The sequence below is a fragment of the Rousettus aegyptiacus genome, unplaced genomic scaffold (assembly GCF_014176215.1).
Source record: "Rousettus aegyptiacus isolate mRouAeg1 unplaced genomic scaffold, mRouAeg1.p scaffold_m13_p_3, whole genome shotgun sequence".
NCBI classification, from domain to species: domain Eukaryota; kingdom Metazoa; phylum Chordata; class Mammalia; order Chiroptera; family Pteropodidae; genus Rousettus; species Rousettus aegyptiacus.
The window spans coordinates 19,862,665-19,885,412 of record NW_023416306.1 but is presented as its reverse complement, the minus strand read 5'-3'; the positions used below and the strand labels follow the sequence as shown (position 1 = coordinate 19,885,412).

Here is a 22,748-nt window from a genome sequence, read left to right as displayed (position 1 = left end):
AATATATAGAATTGCAAAATTTAAGAACATTTATACTGAAATAGTCATTAAAATATTATAAAGCAAATTTGTGACTTAGTAAGGCATGTACTTTTTATTCATGTTTTACATACCAAGCCTAGCAGCGTATCAAATAACTAATTCCAGATTTTTTTTTTTTTTTTTTTTTTTTTACGCCTACAGCATCTGGTCTTCCTAGATGGTCTCCCATCCAAGTACTAACCAGGACTGACCCTGCTTAACTTCCGAGATCAGACAGGATCAGGCGTGTTCAGGGTAGCATGGCCATAGACCAAATAACTAATTTCAGGGTTGTGATGAATGCAATAGTTATTTCAACTTATCTGTAACAATTATAACGTGAAAATACCTGTGGTTCTTATTGGTGACCAAGTGACAGATACAACTAATCCTACAGTGGTTTGTTACCTATATTCATAATCAAAAGAAATACTAAATTTCAGTTAGAGATCAGTAATTATTTTCCTATGTAAGATATGTAATTATTTTCCTATGTAAGTTCATGAACCCCTAATTTTACCCAAGGCTAAGATTATTAGATTTAGATAATAATGAAAACAGAATAAAAGCTAAGTAGAAGAAAAACAGAAAGCTGTATTTCTCAATGTATGTGAATATTAATTACATTTAAGCCACTGACAATAAATGTGTTTTAGTTCAGTGGTTAGCTCAGCTTTTTGAATACCATTGTCTCCCAATAAATATCTGTTGAAGAAACTAACAAACACATTGCTTTGCATTCATCCATTAACTTGTCTTTTTCCTCCAATGGCTGATGAACATTTTGAGGGCACATTAGCTTCCCAATGACATAGGAGCCCAGTAAATAGAAAAAAAATGATATGCTATAACACCTAAATTAACCAGCATATCTTCAAAATAACATCTGCTTCGCTTTGTAATATCCTATCAGGTAAGAAAAAGGAAGCTCTCACTAATTTCTGACAGAATTCTATTCAATAGTCCCTGCTTTTTGAGTATTTATTATGTGTCAGTGCTATGTCATCTAATACTCACAGTAACCTTGCAGGTATGCATTACCCACATGCAGCAATGCAATTCAAATATTGTTGAGAGTTTACATGCAGTAAGACATGGTGCACTGTGCACTATGCACAATGGAGCAAGGGGAGATATAGAGATGAAAAAGATAATAGTTCCTACCTTCAGACAGCTTGTAATCCAGTAGGGTGGAAAGATATCAGGTATATATGCCTAATTATGAAACGAGGTAAACTAAGGCAAACAGAGGGATCAACATAACATAAGGCACTGGGGCAGGATGCAGTATCTGGAAATGGTGGATTTTTCAGAGGAACTGAAGCCTGAGGAGAGAAGGCAGGGGAACAGCGGAAGGGGGAAGGCTGAAAAGAGGGGCTGAGATTTGAATTGCAGGGTTAAGTATCTTAGTCTTCTTGTATAGATAGTTCAAAAATGCCATCACTGCCTTCGGGTACATACCCATTCTATGTCTCGTTCCAAGCAACTGTACACTAGATAATAATGCTTTTGTAGGAGCCTCTCAGAACACCGTAGTGAAGCTTGAGATTTTCAGATTAAGTTTGATCAACGCTTCTCTCCTCATCTCCAATGGAAGTACTGCTCAAAACATTCAGATGACTCAATTTCTGACAGGGACAGAAGCATCTCAGTGCCATCAGTTACCAACTTAACACTGCTAATCTGAGGTACTTCTCTGCTCTCAGACGCTGGTTAAGCCTTGTCATAGTGGTTCATAGTAATTTTCCCAAATCAAAAATTTAACAGAATTCATAACATAGTAATTTGATCCAACTTGATTCTGTTGGACCAGTCAAGGCAATTATGGCACCAGAGTCGGTGCCATGCCTCTGTTTATCCTAATGAGAAGCACCCTGATTTATAATGAGGGCTGACAGTTTAATTAATGTAGCTCGGACATAATTTGCAAACTCTAATAACCGGAGTGTTAGCTCTCAGAACGGTACTGAAAATGGAACCATTTCTTGAAATATGTGCTGTTTTGATGTTTCTGGAGCATGTCACCTTACTCACTGTAGGAAAAAGTATTGTTTTGTACACAGTTCACTACATAATCAAACAGTGGTATCTTCTACCAAAAAAAAATGTTTTTCCTATAATTATCTGTTTAAGTACATCTTTGGTCTTCAAATGTGTAGACTCATGCAATAGCAGAGTAGAAGGGGCTTAAAAGTATTCTAGCCCAATTACTTTATTTCATAAACAAAGACCTCCAGGCCCAAAGAAAGAAAAGACTTGTCTAAGATCCTTTGACTCCGTAGTCGTGGACCTCCAATAGGACCCAGGCTGATACATTTGCCCCATAGGAGGCTGTTCCCACATGTGGATAGTTTTTGGGGCACTTGATCTTTTATTTGTTCAGCATACCTTATGGTGCATTAGAACAGTCTTCTTTGCCAGTTTCTAAGGGTCTTCCGACCAAGTACCATTGTATATTTTGCACTAAAAGGAGAAATGCTGTCATTGGCAAAGCATCCTTCCCTCTCCTCTGACTTCTTGACTTGATATCTGAACTTCCTTCCAGTAATAAGTTGAATGCGGCCCCCCAAAAACACACACCCATGTCCTAACCCCCAGAACCTATGAATGTGACCTGATTTGGAAAAGGATCTTTGCAGATGTAGTTAAGTTTAGGATCTCAAGATGGGATCATCCTGGATTTAGAAAGGCAGGGGGATATTTGAGACACAGGAGAGAAGGCCATGTAAAGACAGAGGCAGAAATTGAAGTTATGCAACTACGAGTCAAGGAATGAAGAGCATGCTAAAGATTGCCAGCAGCCACCAGAAACCCGGAGAGAGGCATGGAATAGTTCTCCCTCAGAACTTCCAAAAAAAAAAAAAAAAAAAAAAAAAAAAAAAAACCAAAGCAGATGCTAATATTTATAGATTGAATGAAAGGCAAATAAATGTTTTCCTTTAAAAAATGCATAATGGTACAATTCATCAGTGTGCCAAGGAATTAGGCAGTGCAGAGAAGATAATAAAAGGTTGAAACTCTCAGAGAGGCAAATGCTGTTGTAGCCTTTGTGATGCCAAGTGTATCCTTCTGTAATAATCGGTTACGTGAGTTTGAGACTCCAGTTGCTTTATCATCTCTGAAAGACTCCATAGTTCTTCCACATCTCCGCATCATCAGACAGCAGGAGGTTTAATATCCCTTCATCAGGCTGGCTATAAGCTCTGCAGAATCATGTTCCCATTAGAGAACTAACAGTGATAAATGAGTTGTATAGTGTTTAACTGGGTCCCCTAATCCTTCCAATCCTCAATTTTTAATCTGTAAAATGGACTAAAATAATACCTTCTTCAAAGCCTTGTTGAGGTCACAGCATGAGATAGATGTGAGATGTCACTAAGAGGGCACAATAAATAGCATCCCTATTATTTGCTTGAGTTCTAAATGAATTGAGAAATAAGACAAAAGAATCAATAGATGGAAAACAAAAATACCACCTTTGTGACGACCAGTAAAGTCTAAGATAGAGTCCATAGCTTAGCATGAGATTCCCAAGTGACAGCTAACTCTTTGCATGGGGCAGACTTAACTTTCTGGTCTCAGGCTACACTGGACTGGGGACAGATCCTGTCTCTGGAGAAACTGGGCAAGTCACATGCTCCCAGGGTCTGGCCCACTTCTGAGAGGATGAGGCAGGATTATGCACATCGGCTTCCTGCCACCAAAGTCTTTACTCAACTGAGTGACTCCCAGGGGAAGAGTGAGTGAGAGATGGACCGAGGCCAAGAGTGTCATGGAAATAGAGGTTCTTCCACATGAACTAAAGCATCCAGAGTGTGGAATATCTTTCTGTTTTTTGTTTGTTTGTTTTTTTTTAACCTATTAGGACTAAGCCTGTGCTTGGCCACGGAGTGGGCTTTCCTCTGTGGGAGGAGGATCTTTGGTCACAGGACCGTCCCATTTTCATCCTTCCGAAATTGTTCTCCACACCAGCCACTGCTTGCCAGCACCTCATCCTGCCTTGGCTTGCGTCCAAGTTAATACCTTAACTTTAGTTCATGATCTAGACATATGTACTTAAAAAATCTGTAGTATTTGGCAAAAATCTTGAAATAAATCAGCTACAGCTAAGTTATATCTTGATCATTATGGAGTTAGAAAAATATATCTTTTCCTTTTCTGGATGCTGGCTTAAAAAGGTCTGAAATTCTCTTTTTCTCTCACATATTCCTTCAAATGCCCATCTGATCTTTGCTCTTAATTTAAACCTCTCAGTCTCAAAGAATCCAGTTGGTTTTAAAACTCTTCCTAATTTCGAAATGGTCTTCTAGTTTCCTTTAGTTATTATAGCTTAATAATGCATAATCAGGAAAAATACATAATATTCACAATCTGTAACAGATATATAATTGTAATTGTTTTCATATTTACATTTAGGATTCCTCTCAACTAAATTCAAAGATAAAATTAACATAGGGTAACATGTTACTAGATATATTTACTAAGTATTACTAAATGTAATGATTAAATATTAATTAAATATATACAATACACATTTGCTCAATAAATACAACTTACAAATGTGTAAATTATAAGGACCTTTTTCCTTGTGGCACACCCAACATAAATGGGAACTGTTTACAAAGTTATGATCATGTCCTATGCAATTGTTAGATAAAAGATCTTAGTTTTATATATGTTTCACAACAGTAGCTCTGCCTATCTGTGATATTTCTTCTGACTTTGGCATGGGCACACTGGCCACTTCTCAGAATGAAGAATAATAGATGTATTTGTTTCAGAACAAAAGCTATAAAATTGGCTTTGAAGTGCCTTCAGGAGGGACCTGGAAAATCTTGAAAGAAATGAAAGAGGAGGGAGTTGAAGGGGTAGTGGAAGAATTTACTGTTGGCATAAAATCAGAGGTTAAAACATAACCACAATATAAAAATATACAAATGCTTTCTTCCAAAGCACTTAGATCTCTGAGATGCATAAATGTTGCATTGCTTTGAATTTTACACATGCACACACACACACACACACACACACACACACACACTTCAAATATTCTACAGCTAACTCTAATCTGTCAGGACAAAAGCTGAGATAGTTAAAGAAATTGAGATTGAATCAGTATCTGATTGAATAGTGGAGTAGAAAAATTCCTGCCTATCTTTGAGTTTCTTTCCTTCTTGAATAATTTACTATGTTTATTTACCACATAACTTCATGAATGCTGGGAGATGGAAGGGACCTACTTACAAAGGATCTAGCCTAATCTCCCAACAAATTTAGGAATTTTCTCCCTAGTATTCCAAATTCTGGTCTATTTCTATTTGAAGAGATCCAGGAATGAAGACCTCTAAAACCATGACGCTCATGTTCTTTCAGACAATTTTAGCTCTAGCCATTAGGAAACTCTTGTTTGTCTTGTTCATTTGTTGCTTTCAATTTTATATCCCACCTATAAGTGAAATCATATGGTTCTCAACACTTTCCATCTGACTTATTTAATTTAGCATGATTATCTCAAGATCTATCCATGTTGTTGCAAATGGCAGTACTTCATCTCTTCTTATGACTGAGAAACCATCCATTATATATATGTACCACATCTTTATCCAATCACCTATCAAAGGACATAGACACAGATAAATTCAGTGGTTACCAGAGGGAAAGGTGGGAGGGGAGAAAGTAGACAAGGGTAAAGAGGGTCAAATGTATGGTGACAGAAGTAGATTTGACTTTGGGCAGTAAATACACAATGCTATATACAGATGATGTATTATTGAATTGTACACTTGAAACCTATATAATATGTTTAACCAATATCACCGAAATCGATTTAATTAAAAAACCACAAACAATGGTATTGGTAAAATTAAAAACAAAAACTCTTGTATCTAAGTTGGTCTTCTTGTCCCTAAAATATACATCCTTTGATTTGCGTTCAGTCTCTGGGAACTAAGGTGAATAAATTTAGTCCACTGCCCATCTCTGATAAACTCTTTCAGATGTTGAAAGAAACCTTTCACAATGCAATACGCCTTTTGTTCTAATTTACAGCCAAATCTTTTTCATCTGAAGAAATGGCCTTTCCACCGGAGAATTAAACTCTTAACAATATTGGGTTTTCCAATTCTTAGAGGTGGTAAAGCTTTTCATTTAACTTGGTATTCTTTAATTTCTCTACTTTTCAATTTTTTCAGTGTACAGATTTTGCATATAATTGTTAAATTTATCTCTAAACATTTCATAGATTTTTAAAATTGAGATTATGATTCACATGAAACTTACCCCTTTAAAGTATATCATTCAATGACTATTGGTATACTCACTAACATGCAAAAACCACCATTTTATGGTTTTGAAATGGTATTCTAAATTTTAATTTCCAATTGTTTATATATATAGTGGCTACTATATAAATATACAATTGATTTTGTATGTTGACTTTGTATCTTGAGACCTTAATAAGCTCATTTTTAGTTCTAATCAGGCTGGTTTTTTTTTTTTTTTTTAATTCCATAGGATTTTCTATATACACAATCATGGCATTTTTTAAAAGACAGTTTCAAGTCTTCTTTCCTATTTTCTATCCTTTACTTCCTTCTTAGCATCATTAAATTTTCAATAAACTGGTAACAGCAGTGATGAGAGCAGATATCTTTGCCTTGTTCTCAGTCTTAGAAGGTAGCATTCAATCTATCACCATTTAGGTATGATATAGCTATAGGTTTTTCATAGATAGTCTTTATTGTAGAGCTTCTTTCAACTTTCAGTTTCCTGAGAGTTATTTTAATGAATGAATATTTGAATTTTGTCGAATGATTTTTCTGCATCTGTTGGGATTATCATGTGGTTTTCTTTTTAGAATATGTTAACATGATGAATTATATTAATTAACTAATTTAAAAATGGTAAACCTTGCCTTTCTGAGATGAATCCCACTTGATATATATTAGTTGATTTGATTTACTAAACATTTTATGTTTATTTATTTTTTCTTGTTATTTATTTATTTATTTATTCATTCATTCATTCATTCATTCATTCTTATTATGGTGACATTGGTTAATGAAATCCAATAAATTTCAGGTGTACAATTTAGCAATAAGCATATATATATATACATATATGTGTGTGTGTCTATATATATGTATATTCCATTGTGTGTTCACCACTCATAGTTGGATTTCTTTCTGTCACCACATATTTGACCCCTTTTAACCCATCTAGCTCCCTCCTCCCCCCTACACTTTGGTATGATTTGCTAAACATTTTAAAAGGAGTTTCACAATGTACATGAGAGATATTGGTCTGTGGTTTCCTTTTTAAAACAATGTCTTAGGATCGTTTTGTTAACAGAGTAATGCTGGCCTCACAAAATGAGCTTGAAAGTGTTCTTTTTTTTTTCTATTTTATGGAATATTTGTGTAGAATTGGCATTATATTTCCTTAAATATTCAGTAGAAATTACCCAGAGAAGCCATCTGGGCCAAGTATTTTCTTTGTGGGAATGTTTTCAATTATGAATTCAAATTATTTCATAGCTACAGGGCTGTACAGGTTATTTATTTTTTTCCTAAGTAAGTAAGCTTTTATGATTTCTTTCTTTCAAAAAGTTGCCCATTTCATCTTAGATTGTCAAAATTATTTCCAAAGAGTTTTCTTAGTATTTCCTCATCATTCTAATGTCTGTAGGACCTCTGAGAAATTTCTCCTCTTCATTACTAGTATTGATAATTTGTGTCTACTGTTTTTTCTGATCAGTCTAGCAAGTGTCTCATTAACTTTTTCAAAGACTTATTGATTTGCTTTATTGTTTTTCTGTTTTTTATTTCATTGATTTCTGATCTCATTATTTTCTTTCTTCTGGTTACGTTAGATTTAGTTATTTTTTTCCTAGTCCCTTAAGGTAAAAGCTTAGAATGTTGATTTTAAACTTACCTTTTTGAATATTTGGTGCTATAAGTTCCCTCCAAGTACTGTTTTAGCCACATCTCACTAATTTTGATATGTTGTATTTTCATTTTTATTTAGTTTTAAATATTTTCTAATTTCCTTTGTGATTACTTTTTTGACTCGAGTTATTTAGAAATATGTTGCTTAATTTCCAAATATTTGAGGACTTTTAAAGATTTTTTAAAATATTGATTTCTAATTTAATTCCATTGTGGTCAAATTTTAGTCCTTAAATTTATTAAAATATTTTATGGACCAGAATGTAGCATCTTTGTGAATGTTTCATGTGCATTTGAAAAGAATATGTATCTTAATCTGTTCAGGGCGTTATAACAAACCATCACAAACAGGGTAGCTTATAAACAACAAAAATTTATTCCTTACAGTTCCAAATAAATTTTTGGAAGTTCAAGATCCAGGTATGGCATGGTCGGGTGCTGGTGAAGGCCCTCTTTCAGATTGCAGATTTCTGACTTCCTGCCATGTCCTCACATGGTGGAAGGGGCTAGGGAACCTTCTCAGGCCTCTTTTATGAGGACATTAATCCCATTCATAAGGGCTCCGCCCTCGTGACTTAATAACCTCCGAAAAGATGCACTACCTAATACCGTCACATTGATCACTTTGGTCGTTAGGATTTCAGCATATGCTTTAGGAGTGGGGAGCACAAACATTTAATCTATAGCAGTCATTACTGGGTAGTGTGGTTCATAAATGCCACTTAGGTCAAGGCGATCGAGAATGTGTTCAGGTATTCTACGTTCTTATTGACTTTATTTAGTTATTCTATTGGCTATTGACTATTGAGAGAGGAGTATCAGAATAACCAGGATAACTTGGATTTGTCTACTTCTACTTTTTTCCCAGAAGTTTTGGGTTCATGTGTTTGGAAGCTGTATTATTTGGTGTATACACATTTGTAGTGTTATGTTCTTTGCTGAATTTACCCATTTATGCTATGTATACTTTCCCCTCAATAATAGTCCTTGTTCTAAAGTCTGTTTTGTCTGATATTAATATAGCCATTCAGCTTTCTTTAGATTAGTGTTTTCAGATTACTTCTTTCCCATTATTTAACCTGTATCTTCATACTTAAGCTAGTTTTTTGAGTTCTTACTTATTCTTTCCTTTTTCAATACCGAGACAATCTACTTTTTAATTGGGGTCTTTAGATTGTTAGTGTTTAATGTAATTATCAATATGGTTTGATGTAAATCTACTATCTTGATATTCGTTTTCTATTTGCGTCATATGATTTTCTTTCTTTTTCCTTGTATATTTTCGGTAAGAGTGAGAGAAGATAGAAACTCTCATGTGTTTTGGGTAAGAGGATAAATTGGAGAGTAATGTAGCAATATCTACTAGAATTTTGAACGTTTATAGCTTTTGACCCAGCAGTTCCACTCGTAGGTGTTGATCACTTCAGTGGTACTGGCACACATGCAAAGGCATGTTTTGACGAGGATATCAGTATTGCTTATACTTGCAAAGTTGGAAAGGATGTAATGTGGATTGAGGTACTCCATTCCCATCCCTACATGCTCTACTTCTAAAGAATTTAGTCTAAGAAATCCATTAACAGGGGCCTGGTTAAATAAATTACGGTATTCCATGTAATGGAGTACTGCCTAGCCAGTAAAAAGAGAGAGGCAACAGCTCTCTATATATTGATACGGAATGATCTCCAAAACAGACTACAAAAAGTTGTAAATAAGTACATATAATATACTACCATTCATGTTAAAATAGGAAATTTACAAATGTGTTTAAATATGCATAGACTATCTCTTAAGCAGAGCCAAAAAATGATAATAGTGTTTGCTTGATGCCAAGGGGAGCCAATTTGGGGTCTGTGATATGAGAAAGAAAATACAGAATGCACTTTATACTACATATTCTTTTCTACATGTTTAATGGAACATTGGTTAGACATCACTGTAGCTCATAAAATCCCCCCAATTGCTCCTTCCCTCCCAACCCTCCACCTAGCCAATGTATTAAAGCTAATTGCATTCCCTATGCTGTGCTCCCCATCCCTGTGACCATCCATCAGCTACTAATTTATACTTCTTTAACCCTTCATCCCATTCTCCCAACTCCCCAAACCCCCCTCCCCTCTGTCCATCACCAAATTGTCCACTATATTTGTAAGTCTGTTTTTGATTAGTTTCTTCTTTTTATTTCTTATATTCCTCATGTGAGTGAAATCTTATGTTTATCTTTCTCTGTCTGACTTAGATACCTTCTAAGTCCATCAAAGCAATTTCTTTTTCCATTCCCTTTCTTTTAGTCTGTATGTGTCTTTTAATCTAAAGTGTGTCTCTTATAGGCAACATGTAGGAGTCTTGTTTTTCTTTCCATTCATCCACTCTGTCTTTTAGTTGGAGCACTTAATTCTTTTCCATTTAAGATACTTATTGATAAGAATGTAGTTATTACCATTCTTTATTCCTGTTTTTGATACATGTTTTTTCTTAAAGAAGTCCCTCCAACATTTCCTGTAATACTGGCTTGGTGGTGATAAATTCCTTTAGCTTATTTTTGTCTGAGAAGCTCTTTCTCTGTCCTTCAATTCTAAGTGATAGCTTTGCTGGATAAATTATTCTTCATTATAGCTCTTGGGTCTTCATCCTGTCGAATATTTTTTTGCCAAGTCTTCCTGTCCTGCAGTTTCTTTTGAGAAATCTGCTGCCAGTCTTATGGGTGTTCCTTTATGTGTAATTATTTGTTTTTCCTTTGCTGCTTTTAATAGTCTTTCTTTGTATTTAAACTTTGGCATTTTAATTATGATGTGTCTTGGTGTGGGCCTCTTTGGATCTCTGATTTTTGGAATCCTCTGAGCTTCCCGGGGTTTTATGTCCATTTCCTCCACCAGGTTAGGGAAGTTTCCATCATTATTTCTTCAAACAGCTGTTCAACATCTTGATTTTCTTCAGTTATGCCAGTCAGAAGGATATTTGAACCCTTAATAGTGTCCCATATGCTACTTAAATTATTTTTATAGTCTTGACATCTTATCTCTTGCCATTCTGATTTCATGTCCTTGGCTTTCCCATTCTCCCTGTATTCACTTTGTTTATTCCTTTATTTATTCCATTTAATATACTTCTCATCTCAGATGTGTTCTTCATTTCAGACTGGTTCCCTTTTATAATTTCCATTTCAATTTTTATGTTTTTTTTTATCTCTTTGTTGAAGTTCTCACCGAATTTATTTACACTTCCCAAAAGTTCCTTGAGCATCTTTATAACCGGCGTTTTAAATTCTGCATCTTTTAGATTATTTGACTCCATTATATTTGGATATCTGTTCTGTTCTCTCACATGGTTTCTGCATCTTTGTCTTCCCATTTTGACTGCCTTTCATATCTGTTTCTATTTACTAAGCAAAACTCTTAAGTCTCTCAGTCTTATTAGCATGGATTTGTGGAGTAGGTGTCCAGTGGCACAGTCCTGAGAGGGGTTTAGCTGCAGGCCAAATTTAGCCCAAGCCTCTGCCCTTCCGGGGCCACCTATTAAGATTCAGCAAGCAATCTACAGGTGCTGTGCTTATAGTTGCCTCAAAAGGCCACAACAGAAACTGAGGCCAGCTGCCTCCAATGTGAGTCTAGGTGCTGCTCAGCAAGGAGAATCCAACTCACTGAGGATATACCTAGATGCGGCTTGGGTGGGGCTGTGAGTTGGGGGCGGCGGGGTTTTAGGGAATCCTCTGAGTGGAGCAACCTCTGTTAGCCAGTTTGATGACCTCACAGCTATGGTGGGGCTGCATCTGGGCACTGGCAAGGGCGAGGGCTCAGTAGAGAACAATGGATACCATGGGCACTTCTGTATAGAGTGAGTCTCGCCTTGGCCCTGACTTTGACAATGTCTCCCTATAAGTTCCTGGTGCCCACTACATGCAGCTGAATCAGCACTGGTGCTCAGAGTGAGCAGGTCCGTCACCGAGAAAATCTGCTCATGGACACGGCCCCTTTAAGAGGCGTCTGCCGCTGCTGCAGCCTCCATCTCAGCTGCGGGGGACGGGGCAGCCCCGCATTCTCACCCCATCCTACCTTCTGCTATTGCAGAGTACTTTCTTGGATTTCCCCCTAGTTGTATGGCTTGTTCATCTAGATCCCAGGCGATTTTTCCTTGCTGCTGCTCCTTGTTTCCATCATAATTTTGATTTGGTCACCAGAGGGATGAATGGAGACTCTATCATGAATGCCATTATTTTTCTTCCTCTGCATGTAAGTACTTTAAATGGAAACATATGTTCTTGAAGTCCTTGGAGAATACTTAAAAATTATCTAATTATCTGTATGTTAAAGATTTTCTCTGCAATTTTGTTAATTTGCTTAGTAAATAATTTCCTTTTAGGTAACTTCCAACTGGTTGCAATGCCATGGTAACTTCCAACGGGCCCTTTCTAGATGATCGCAAATTGCCAAGTATCTTCATTCAAATGAATGTGCTTTTTATGAACTTGAACTTAATTACTGTTCATTTGACTGCACTAATTATGATGGATTTCCTAACTCCTTCATGCCTGTAACCACATAGACATCACACTACTATTATTTATATTTGGCCTTTGGTTACAAATTATACACACATAAATGCTGTGAATTGTACGTTATATTAAAGATCAAGCATGCTGGACTTATGGCTTAAACACAGGAAGTAATGACAATGCATAGTCCTGAAACCAGGGACCACACATTGTCTCCGCCTCAAAAAAAAAAGGTCATGATTACATAAAAAGCCTTTTTGCAGCCGAAACATGACAGGAGATATCTCATACTTCTCTCCCTGTTCATCCCAGACACTAGGGTGTATCACAACCAAAAAACTTGGCCTTCACCCTTAAACTGCAGGCCAAGTGCTCTTCCAAAGTGTTTTGGCCTACCACCTGCCCTCCACACCTCTTACCCCTGCCACACTTGTAAATCCACTCAGAGATCTGCACGGGAAGCACCGAGGAGGAAGGCTGATGTGAATGCACCTTGTGGGGGTGGCCATTTATCCTTCCATTCATTCAAATAAACATTTGATGAAACCTTATTATGTGCTCGGCTCTGTACTAATAGTCTGGGCAGACACTGGGGAATATGGTACTTAGCCTTATGGAGCTCAGACTTACTTTGAGGTAGGACGGTGAACAAATGATTATCAGACAGTAAGCAAATGTCTTTTTAATGTACAAAAGGAAAGGGAGGAACTATGCATGCATGTGTGTACATATGAAATTTAACACTATCCGTACATGTTACATATATATTTATATTATTTGACTGCATAAATTTAAAAAATTATGAGCACTAGAAATAGCACAAGCAAAAATGAAAGTCTAAAATGACAGCTTGATTGTGGCATGTATGACAGAAAAATGGTGGATCACTCTTAAAAATCAATAATAGAAGCAAAGAGTTCAATAGAAAAATGGGTGAAAGACACAGATAGTTCATAAAGAATGAGCATGTTAAATCAACAATAAGATATCATTTTCACCCATTAACCTAGCAAAATGTTTTAATTATAGGATCTCATGAGGCAAGAATGAGATTGAAAAGACTCTCACAGGCAGCTGTTAGTGGTATAAATTGGTACCTCCTTTCTAGTCACTGTCTGGTAGGCAGTTGGACTGCATAAATCAAAAGCCTGAAATCAGTTTATGTCACTTGACTCCGTAATGTTATTTTGTTTCAAAACTTTATCTCGAGGGAGTAATCAGAGAGATAAATTAAAGATTTTTATAAGAGAATGCTTATTTTAGTGTTACTTGTAATTATGAAAAATTATAAACAATCTATTCCAAAATTAGATGTTTAAATGTACTAAAGAAATTATAAGGTGGAATATAATTCTATCATTAGAATAAGAATATGAGAAAATAATTAAGGTAAATTATTAAGTGAAGAAAGTAGGAAAGCACAGTAGGAGCTCCAGTAGTTTAGACACATGCACACAGGCAGGATTAAGTAAAAATAATGAGCAGTTATTTGTAGGTGATGGAATAAGAGTGATTTTTATTTCCATTTTAGTTTTTCTCTGGATTTTTAATCTCAACTGTGAACAAACATTACTTTTTGAATATACTAACAGATCATATCAAATGGGATGGAAGAGATATAAACAGCACCCAATTTATTTTGCACCCGATCCCAATATTTATAGATGAACGTGTTTTAAATGGCTGTTTGTTCAACCCCTTTAAAGATTTCTGGTATCTTTCTGAACACAACTGTCTCACAACCTCTCAAAATTCTTCTCAAAATTCTTTGCTCGCAATTATTCCTCCAGTGTCTCATTGGAAAGTTTAGGCTATTTCTAAGAACTTACTCTAAAAGTTCTCATCCTCTTCAAATATGTATTTGAAAATTTTGTTGGATGTGTCCATCACGTCTATTTTTTTTAAAGGTGCAGGGGGGAAAAATCCAGGAAAGCAGATGTACCACTTCCCTATTTCCTTTTTGTTGACTCTCCATCTCATGCTTTCAGCCTGTGCAATTTAACACCAAATAAAATTATCCTTTCATTGGAAAATCTAAACATGAGCATATATTAAGTAATGTGACTGGAATTGTAACAAGGACAAAGTATAGGATATCACATATGGTAGACATGGAAATTCAGGCTGAAATGCAACTTTTTATAGCTGGGAAAGAGGAAATACTTAAAAGATAATTTTGTATTAAGTATTAAATTTCATGAGCTGATGTAAAATTGAGATATAAAAATTATAGTTGGATACAAAAGAACAATCTATAGCATTTTATGGCTATAATATAAATCCCTGGGCATGATAATAAAACTAAAAAAAAATCATTTCTTAAAAGCATTTTTTATTTGATTGAATTTAGGAATTCGAATGTACATATCTTTATAACCATTTTTGAAACTTTCTAGTGATTATTTATTTACTTATTTTTAAAGGTTATTTATTTTTTGGGTGACATTGTTGAATGAAATCCAGTAAGTTGCAGCTGTGTATATTTATAACTTTTATATTTTTATTTTATCTTATTTTTTTTTTAAGTGAGGCAACCCTTGATTGACCTCACAGATTGCAAGGACCTTGTCAGCTTACAATCCCTTATTTTTTTATTTTTTATGCCTGCAGCACCTGGTCTTCCTAGGTGGTCTCCCATCCAAGTACTAACCAGGCCCAGCCCTGCTTAGCTTCTGAGATCAGAGGGGATTGGGCTTGTTCAGGGTAGCATGGTCATAGACTATATTTATAACTTTTAGCTAGCCGTGGAAATTCAGGTCGGTATTGCTAGTAAAGAGTGTATTCAGTATTATATAACTTATCACAAAAGTATTTTTTAGGCTTTATTTGGCAGGAACAGTTTCAGTTTGGAATGTGTATTGTGATTAAGGAGAAAAAAACTCTCTTATTATATAAGTTTTCAATATACAAGATGATAAAGTATTCCCATTCATTCAAAACATTTGTATTGCATATCCAAAGTGTTTCAGGCAATATGTTTTTCTGGTAATTCCATCTTGTTCTGATAAATGTCTTAAAATGTTATTTTATAATGGCAAAACTTTTGGAAAAGTTCACATGTATGTATTTTTTCCAAATAGCATCTTTGTTCTATATTTTAAAAAGTAGGAATTGAACATATACTCTCATAAATTTTCTGTCGAAGAATCACTGGAAATAATTTGCTTATTCATTCACTTAAGAAATAAAATATTATCTAAAAGAAAGGAGGATGGTGTTAGTGTGAAAGACTGCAGTGCGCTTGCGTTTCATGGAACAGAAACCTTAGATATATAGATTTAATATTTATAAATGATTCAGGGTGGGAGACAGTAAAGATCTTTCATAGCAATTGCGGAAATAAAAATATTCTTTACCAGGATGATAGCTTGAGAAGATTTTAATTAATTAATCTCTGAAGGACATTAATTTGACTACACATTAATCCTTGGATACCAGAAAATTTACATTCGTTTATTTCCCAACTTTATATTAATTTGTTCTGAGCTTCAGTCCACATTGGTCAATTCTGAAAAGTTTCTTTGGCGGATCCTTGTGTGTTGACCTCACTCTCTGGAGCCTTTCCAGCTTTGAGACCGTGGTGAGGGGACAACTCTGAGAGAATAGATTGATGACTTCCAGGCACTAGGAGCCTGAGATGGAGCTTAGGGAAGAAAAGGCCAGTGTCCAAGGGCTGAAAGGAGAACAGAAGATGCCCTTCCCAGGGAGGAGCTTTAGGAAGAGGACCACCAGTTGGACAGGAGGACTAGTGCTCAGATGTGGCAGGTTCTGGACCATGACTGGGAATCTCAGATTCACGCTTCTTCCAAGTTTCTCTACATTTTTAGCCCATAAAGCTGGAGCTAAATTAGCTCCTGACTCTGAATGACTGCCCTATATACACTGTGTAAATGATTGAAATTAGACAAGCCATGACTGTGAATTCATTCACGTAAATGTGTAAATTATTAATATGGTCCAATCAAATGGGGAACATAGCAAAATAAAAGTCTTTGGTACCTCATTGCAGGGAGAACATTTCAGAGAGAAGGTATTACAGAATGGATATTCTGGTGGAAAATATATTTGCCCTCACAAAATTGAAACACATAAACACACCATAAATCCGCTTTAGAAAAGCCAACGAGGCTGTGGGGGCTTACTGGGGATCCAATGGGTAATCCTGGTCATTGTTTCAGGGCTGCCTTTCCCATCACTCAGGCCTCTCATCCCTGGGTCTCCTTGTTCTCTTGAAGCAGTCTCCAAACCCAACTCTGCCACAGTCTACTTTCCTCATTCCAGCTCCTTTGCCCCAAAGGATCTGAGATAACTCATCTTCATAAAGACAAGCATTCTCCATGAGCTACCTTTCTCTTCAATTTGGCTCTCACCTGTGCTTGACAAGTCTTCTCTCCACTTCCTCATGGCAGGTCTCCAAAAGGGCTGTTTGCTACTAATCTCTCCTTAGCACCCTTCCCCTACCCCCGCCCCTGTCCTACCTGCTGAGAGTTGAGATAGGAGAATTTGTGAGAGCATGGGTGTGGGCATTGACAGCTCGGCACTCACCAGCTGTAGGACCTTTGCCAGGCTTCTTAACTGCATCTGGAAAATGAAGCTGATAATAAATAGAACTCAACCTCTGAGCATTTGTCAGACTAAAAGATAGATAAATTCTGGAAAGCGCTGAGTGCATGAGGACAGGGCTTCATGAATATCATCTGTGATTGTAGGCGATTGCCCTTAAAATGAATGAATCTCATTTCGCCTTTACTTGGAAAGTGAGGTGTCCTTTGTATACTCTTTTTTAGCTACTTGATATTAAGTTCTACATATTGCTTCCGATTTCCACTTAATCTCCTTCCAAAATGTACCTGCAAACCTGTGTTCTGGCACACAATTGTTTATCCCTCAGGTCCCTTTTCCCCTCCTTCTCTGCCACCTTCCTTGGCCTCCAAGTGAACTTTGATACTCCTGAGCACACTTCTTGAAGTGCTGTCCTCTCGCAGATTACCTTGCATTATCTCGCCCCGTCCACTGCTGCGTCGCATGTATTCTTCACTCTTTCCTGTATTGTATTCCATGGTTGAGTTACCTCTTCACCTTGAGATTCGGGATGTTGAGTGGAACAGAATGTCGCTAAATGTCTCACGTTCTGAGACAAGCCAACTACGGTTGGTGGCAGATACTTCCCCATGACTTACCATGAGGATGCAGAACCGTCTAGTTAACTAAGGTGCTGTTTGTCCTTTTCCATATATAGTATAGTGGTTAAGAGCACAGATTTTTGGAGCCAGATGACCTGGGTTTGAATCCTGGCTCTGCCACTGTCACACTATACCTTTAGTTGAATTTCTTGAACTAGTTGAATTATTTACTCTCTTTGTACCTCTGCTTTCTCATCTGTAACTAGGGATAATAACAGTCTCTACTCCGAAGGACAATTGAATTAAATTAGTCCATTGTTAAGAACAATGGAAGTATCTTTATGATGCCCCAATCTTTCTGCCCTGCCCCCAGCCCCATGGGGAAGGAGAAGAGGAGTGAAGGAACAGATCACGTTCCTCTCCTCATTCCAGATCTCTCTAGCATGGGGTCAAACCTGGGTAGAAAAGCGGATTGGGGAGGGCATGAAATTTAAATCGTATTCGAGATTAAAATAGTTAAATGGCTTGGACTTTTAATAACTTTTCAGAAAATGCCTGGAAAGCTATGGAATCTGTCTCAAATGTAATTAAGAATCAAATAAAGGCTTATTGCATTTTTGGAGGAAAAAATGATTTCACATTAATTTACTCCACTAACGTGGTTCCTCAGTGATGAGAATGATGATGATGGTTAACTGAATTGCAATAGGTTTTCTTGGATATCCATGGCAAACTATTAAGCTTGAAAGTCTGTTTTTGACTTCATGCCCACTAAAATAGTTATAATCCAAAATACAGAAATACAGTAACAAGTATTGGCCAGGATGCAAAGAAACTAGAATATTCAGATGTCTATTATTGGTGGGAATGTAAAATGGTGAAGCCACTTTGTAAAACAGTTTGGCAGTTCCTCAAAATGTTAAGTGTAGAGTTACCATATGACCCAACAATTCTATTTCTAGATCTCTACCCAGGAAAAATGAAAGAAAATATCCACACAAAAACTTGTTCACAAATGTTATAGCATCATAGTTTATAATAGCCAAAAAGTAGAAACAACCTAAATGTCCATCAACTGATGAATGTACAAATAAAATGTGATATCCATATAATGGAATACTATTCAGCCATAAAAAAGAATGCTTTACTATACACGCTGTCACATGGATGAAACTCAAAAACATTATGCTATGTGAAAGAAGTGAGTCACAAAAGCCTATGTTTTGTATGGTCCCATTTATATGAAATGTCCAGAATAGGTAAATGCACAGAGACAGAAGGTAGATTAGACAGAAAGAATATGAGGTTTTCTTTTGGAGTAATAAAAATATTCTAAATTGAGATGGCGATTGCAAAACTCCATAAATATGATAAACATGGAATTGCACACTTTAAATAAGTGAACTTTGTGCTATATAAATTATATCTTAATAAAACTAAAAAACAGAGTTTATTCTCCCTAGCCTTTGAAAATAAAACCACAATTTTCTTTGTCTTGGGCTTACACTTTAGAATAAGTAACCTTTACCTTCTCTTTCCACATGGCCTCACTTACTAGTCAGCGATAATAACAGACATTTTTCATTTTTCTGGCTTCCCAGCATTTGAATCCATTTTCCAGTTTGGAGAAACCCCCCATTTATGAGTTTTGGCAAGGTGCCTCAGCCGCCTCTCATTATTGAAATGGAAAATACTGGACACTTGCCTGCCAAAGGTCCAAGGGACCCAAGCTAGGCCTGGCCCACCTGCCCCAGCCTTGGAATCAGGCAGTAGGGACAGATGCAAAGAAGTAGGGACAATGGGGGGTCCATTCTGACAGAGGGTGAGAGCAGCAGCAATAGTCAATTGTGTTTCCAGGGACAGTGTCTGTGTTCAGTGACAGGCAGTGGAAGCCGTGCAAGGCATGGCCCACGTGTTCAGCAATGGGGGCAATCTCAGTGGATTGACTTTCGGCTTGATTTTGGCTGTGATCAAATGTTGCTTGAACTTCCGGTCCTGCCTGTTTCAAAAGCCTGGTTCTCCAACCTTCCTAACAATGGTACAAGCAGATGAATACCCTTCCAGTCAATTCCTTTCCTTCCATGATCAGTTTCTCTGCTTACGACTAAGAATCCTGTTAGCAAGGTAGGAGGATTTTCATCCCAAAGGGTCTCTGAGCTTCATCTTTCTAATTCTGCAGGCATTTATTTATTCAGTGACTGCTTCATGTCATCCATTATCTCATTTATACCTCAAAATAACTTAGTGCCACAGATACTATTAGTCCCCCTTGCACAAATGAGGAAACAAGCTCATTGGAACGATAACTTGTGGATAAAACCCAGGCCGAGCCCAGGCTCCTTCCCCTTCGATCTTCTTGGTCCCTTCTCCATTTTCGCTGCTTCCACATCTTGCCCATCATCCGATGACTGAAAGGCCCCAGCTCCTCTTCCTCTATTCTCTTCCTTCTTTAAGTCATTGTTGACATCGTCGCCAGATTTCCTCACAAAAGTATCGTTGAGTCCTCTGTGTCAGAGTCTCTACCTACCTCCTATTGTCTACTTGAGCAGACCTCCGAAAGGCCTTTACTGCTGACGTATGACACCTCCTTCCTCTCTCTGGCTGTATTTCTCACTAAGTCTAAACAAGCCCATCACATGCCACAAGGGCCGGCTCTGTTTTCTCTTAGTCTAGCTCAACTTACGACAGACAGCAGGGCCCTCAATAAATCTTCTTCATCTAGAGACAGACTAAAGACAAAATAATTTACTCCTTCATCATGAACCACAAATTCTATGACAGACATGATTTGGAGAACAATAAAATAAGCATCAAGCATCATATGACAAAATATATTGGAAAGTGGTATTCTTGGCAACAAATCATTTTGGAGTGGAAATGTTTGCTAAATATAAATACTGTAAAGTCAAATACCATCAAGATTTTATTATTAGAGTCCCACAGATTTTTATTTAGAAGCTGAAGAACTCACAAGGCTATACAATTCCTGGAATGGAATTTAGGTTTGCTTTCTGAAATCAATCCGGGCAAGACTTTATACACATCACATTCTTAGAAAGTCTTTGAATGTCTATTCTTACTCACTTATACTGATGGAAAGAAGTCCAAAAATAAAATCGCCATGAGTTGCTGCCTGCTTCCTGCTTTAGTTGCACTGGAAATCCTCCAAGGGAAGCTCATGCACTTGGTAAATTCTCTTTTGCCTCTCCCATTGCCAGCACTGGGTAGTGGAAGCTTAGACTTGGCAAGGTCTGGGATGGTGCAAACTAACATGAATCCAGGAGGCTGAGCAAGAGAGTACAGAAGACTGAACTGCATCTGCCAAGGATGGACCTAGAAAGGAAAGGCAACTGGGGAGGAGGGCAGGGCTGTCCATAGTGGGTACCTGATCCTGTCAAAGGACCAAGCACAGAGGCCTTGCCTGGCTCCTGTCTTGCTCTATTTCTCTTCTTCCATTGGGGCTACTGGGGCTCCACACAGAATCTGTCCATATTTTGGGACACTTATAACATGTTACTTTATTGCTGTATCTGGCCTTCACTTTGGGCCTTGAATTTGATACTCTGTGAGACTATCTGTTCAAATCCCCCTATAAGGCCCCACCTAGCACCCAGACGACTATTGCCTGTCCCTTCTCTCCCTGTGCTTGTCATAAGATGGCTGTCACTCCCTTCTTGTTGCTATGAGCTTTGAGCCCATTGAGTGACTCTCTTCGACGCTGCTTGTTCACCTGAGCCGTTGCACATTGTTAAGGCCATGGCCTTCCATCAGTGTCATCCCTCACAGCCTCTTGTCAGGTAGGGCCTGTGCCCTCAGGGCCTGTCTTCCCACCATATAACCCTGTGGGCAAGTCTAATTTTAGACCCTGACTACATGCCGACTTTACCAGGTTCTACTCCTCAGAGAGGTAGCAAAGGCTGATACCCAGCTATAAGCTAAAGGCTCTAGTAACCTTGAATAGAAAGAATGGGTCAAAATCTTAGATGGATAGACAGCAGGAGTCTGGGAACACCAAGAAGGCCATAGTGTCCATTAGCCCATAGGTACCTTGTGCTAACTGGAAAAACATATCTTCTTTACGTGAAGCAATTAGAAAAAGCTACTCTTCCTCCAAGCAGATACAACCTGTGGTGGGTTGAATGGTGGCCCCCCTGCAAAAGATATACCCAAGTCCTAACCATCAGTATCTGTGAATGTGACCTTATTAGGAATAAGGGTCTTCATAATAAAATAAAATTAAGGATCTTGAAATGAGATCATCTTGAATTTACCAGACAGGCCCTAACTCTAATGATAGACATCCTTATAAGAAACAGAGGTGACATTGAGAGAAGGCCATATGATGTTAGAGACAGATTGGCGTTATGCAGTTACAAGCCAAGGAATGCCAAGGATTGCTGGCAGCCACCAGAATCCAGAAGAAAGGCAAGAGGGGATTCTTCCTGAGAGCCTCGAGAAGGAGCCAACCCTGCCGATAACTTGATTTCGGACTTATGGCATCCAGAACAATGAGAGAATAAATTTCTGTTACCTGATTCACAGTGATTTGTTACAGCAGCCCTAAGAAACTAACACACTTAAGGAAGGGGATGTGGATTACTGGGCAGAGTGCAGGCTGGCTTTGAGCCCCTTCTGGCTCTTGAGCCTGGTTTCTTTGAGCATGGCACAGGCACAGACTGTACTGACTTTCACTAAAGCTCTGATGGAGACTGAAGAAACAGCCTAAATCCACACAAAGATTTAAGGGTAGTCAGCATACGATAGTGGGGGTGGGAGAATGAATTCTGGATGCAGATAGAAGCCTGGGATTCTAACAGTCATGAATTAATGTGACTTTGAGCTTCACTCTCTCAACTGCAAATTGGAATGAAGAGGGAAATAGCATTTATTGATCACTTGCTGGGAATTATTATTCCTCTCACCTCACTTGTTGGCTGTCAGGATTGGATGACAATATACCATGCTTGATGTCCCATCTTTCCTCAACAGATATTTCTTTCTTCTTCCCACCTTGGGTAACGTATCAGTCTTGCAGGGGCAAGAAGGCTGTTTGGATCTGTGCTACAACTTTGCTCAGCTCAAGAGTATCGGGGCCTCTTGAAACAGCTGCCAATGGTATCTGCCCTCGGCCCCTTGAGCCCTGCAGGGACACTGAGATAAAAGTAC

At 37.6% G+C, this 22,748-nt stretch overlaps 1 protein-coding gene and 2 pseudogenes across 4 annotated transcripts in view; 1 reads left to right on the top strand and 2 right to left on the bottom strand.

Annotated features, from left to right (window-relative positions):
* PALM2AKAP2 (PALM2 and AKAP2 fusion) overlaps window positions 1-22,748 on the top strand; it is a 399,047-nt gene that overhangs the window by 16,476 nt on the left and 359,823 nt on the right. The gene's annotated exons all lie outside the window — the stretch shown is intronic.
* Window positions 175-293, bottom strand: LOC118600947 (annotated as a pseudogene).
* Window positions 15,061-15,179, bottom strand: LOC118601449 (annotated as a pseudogene).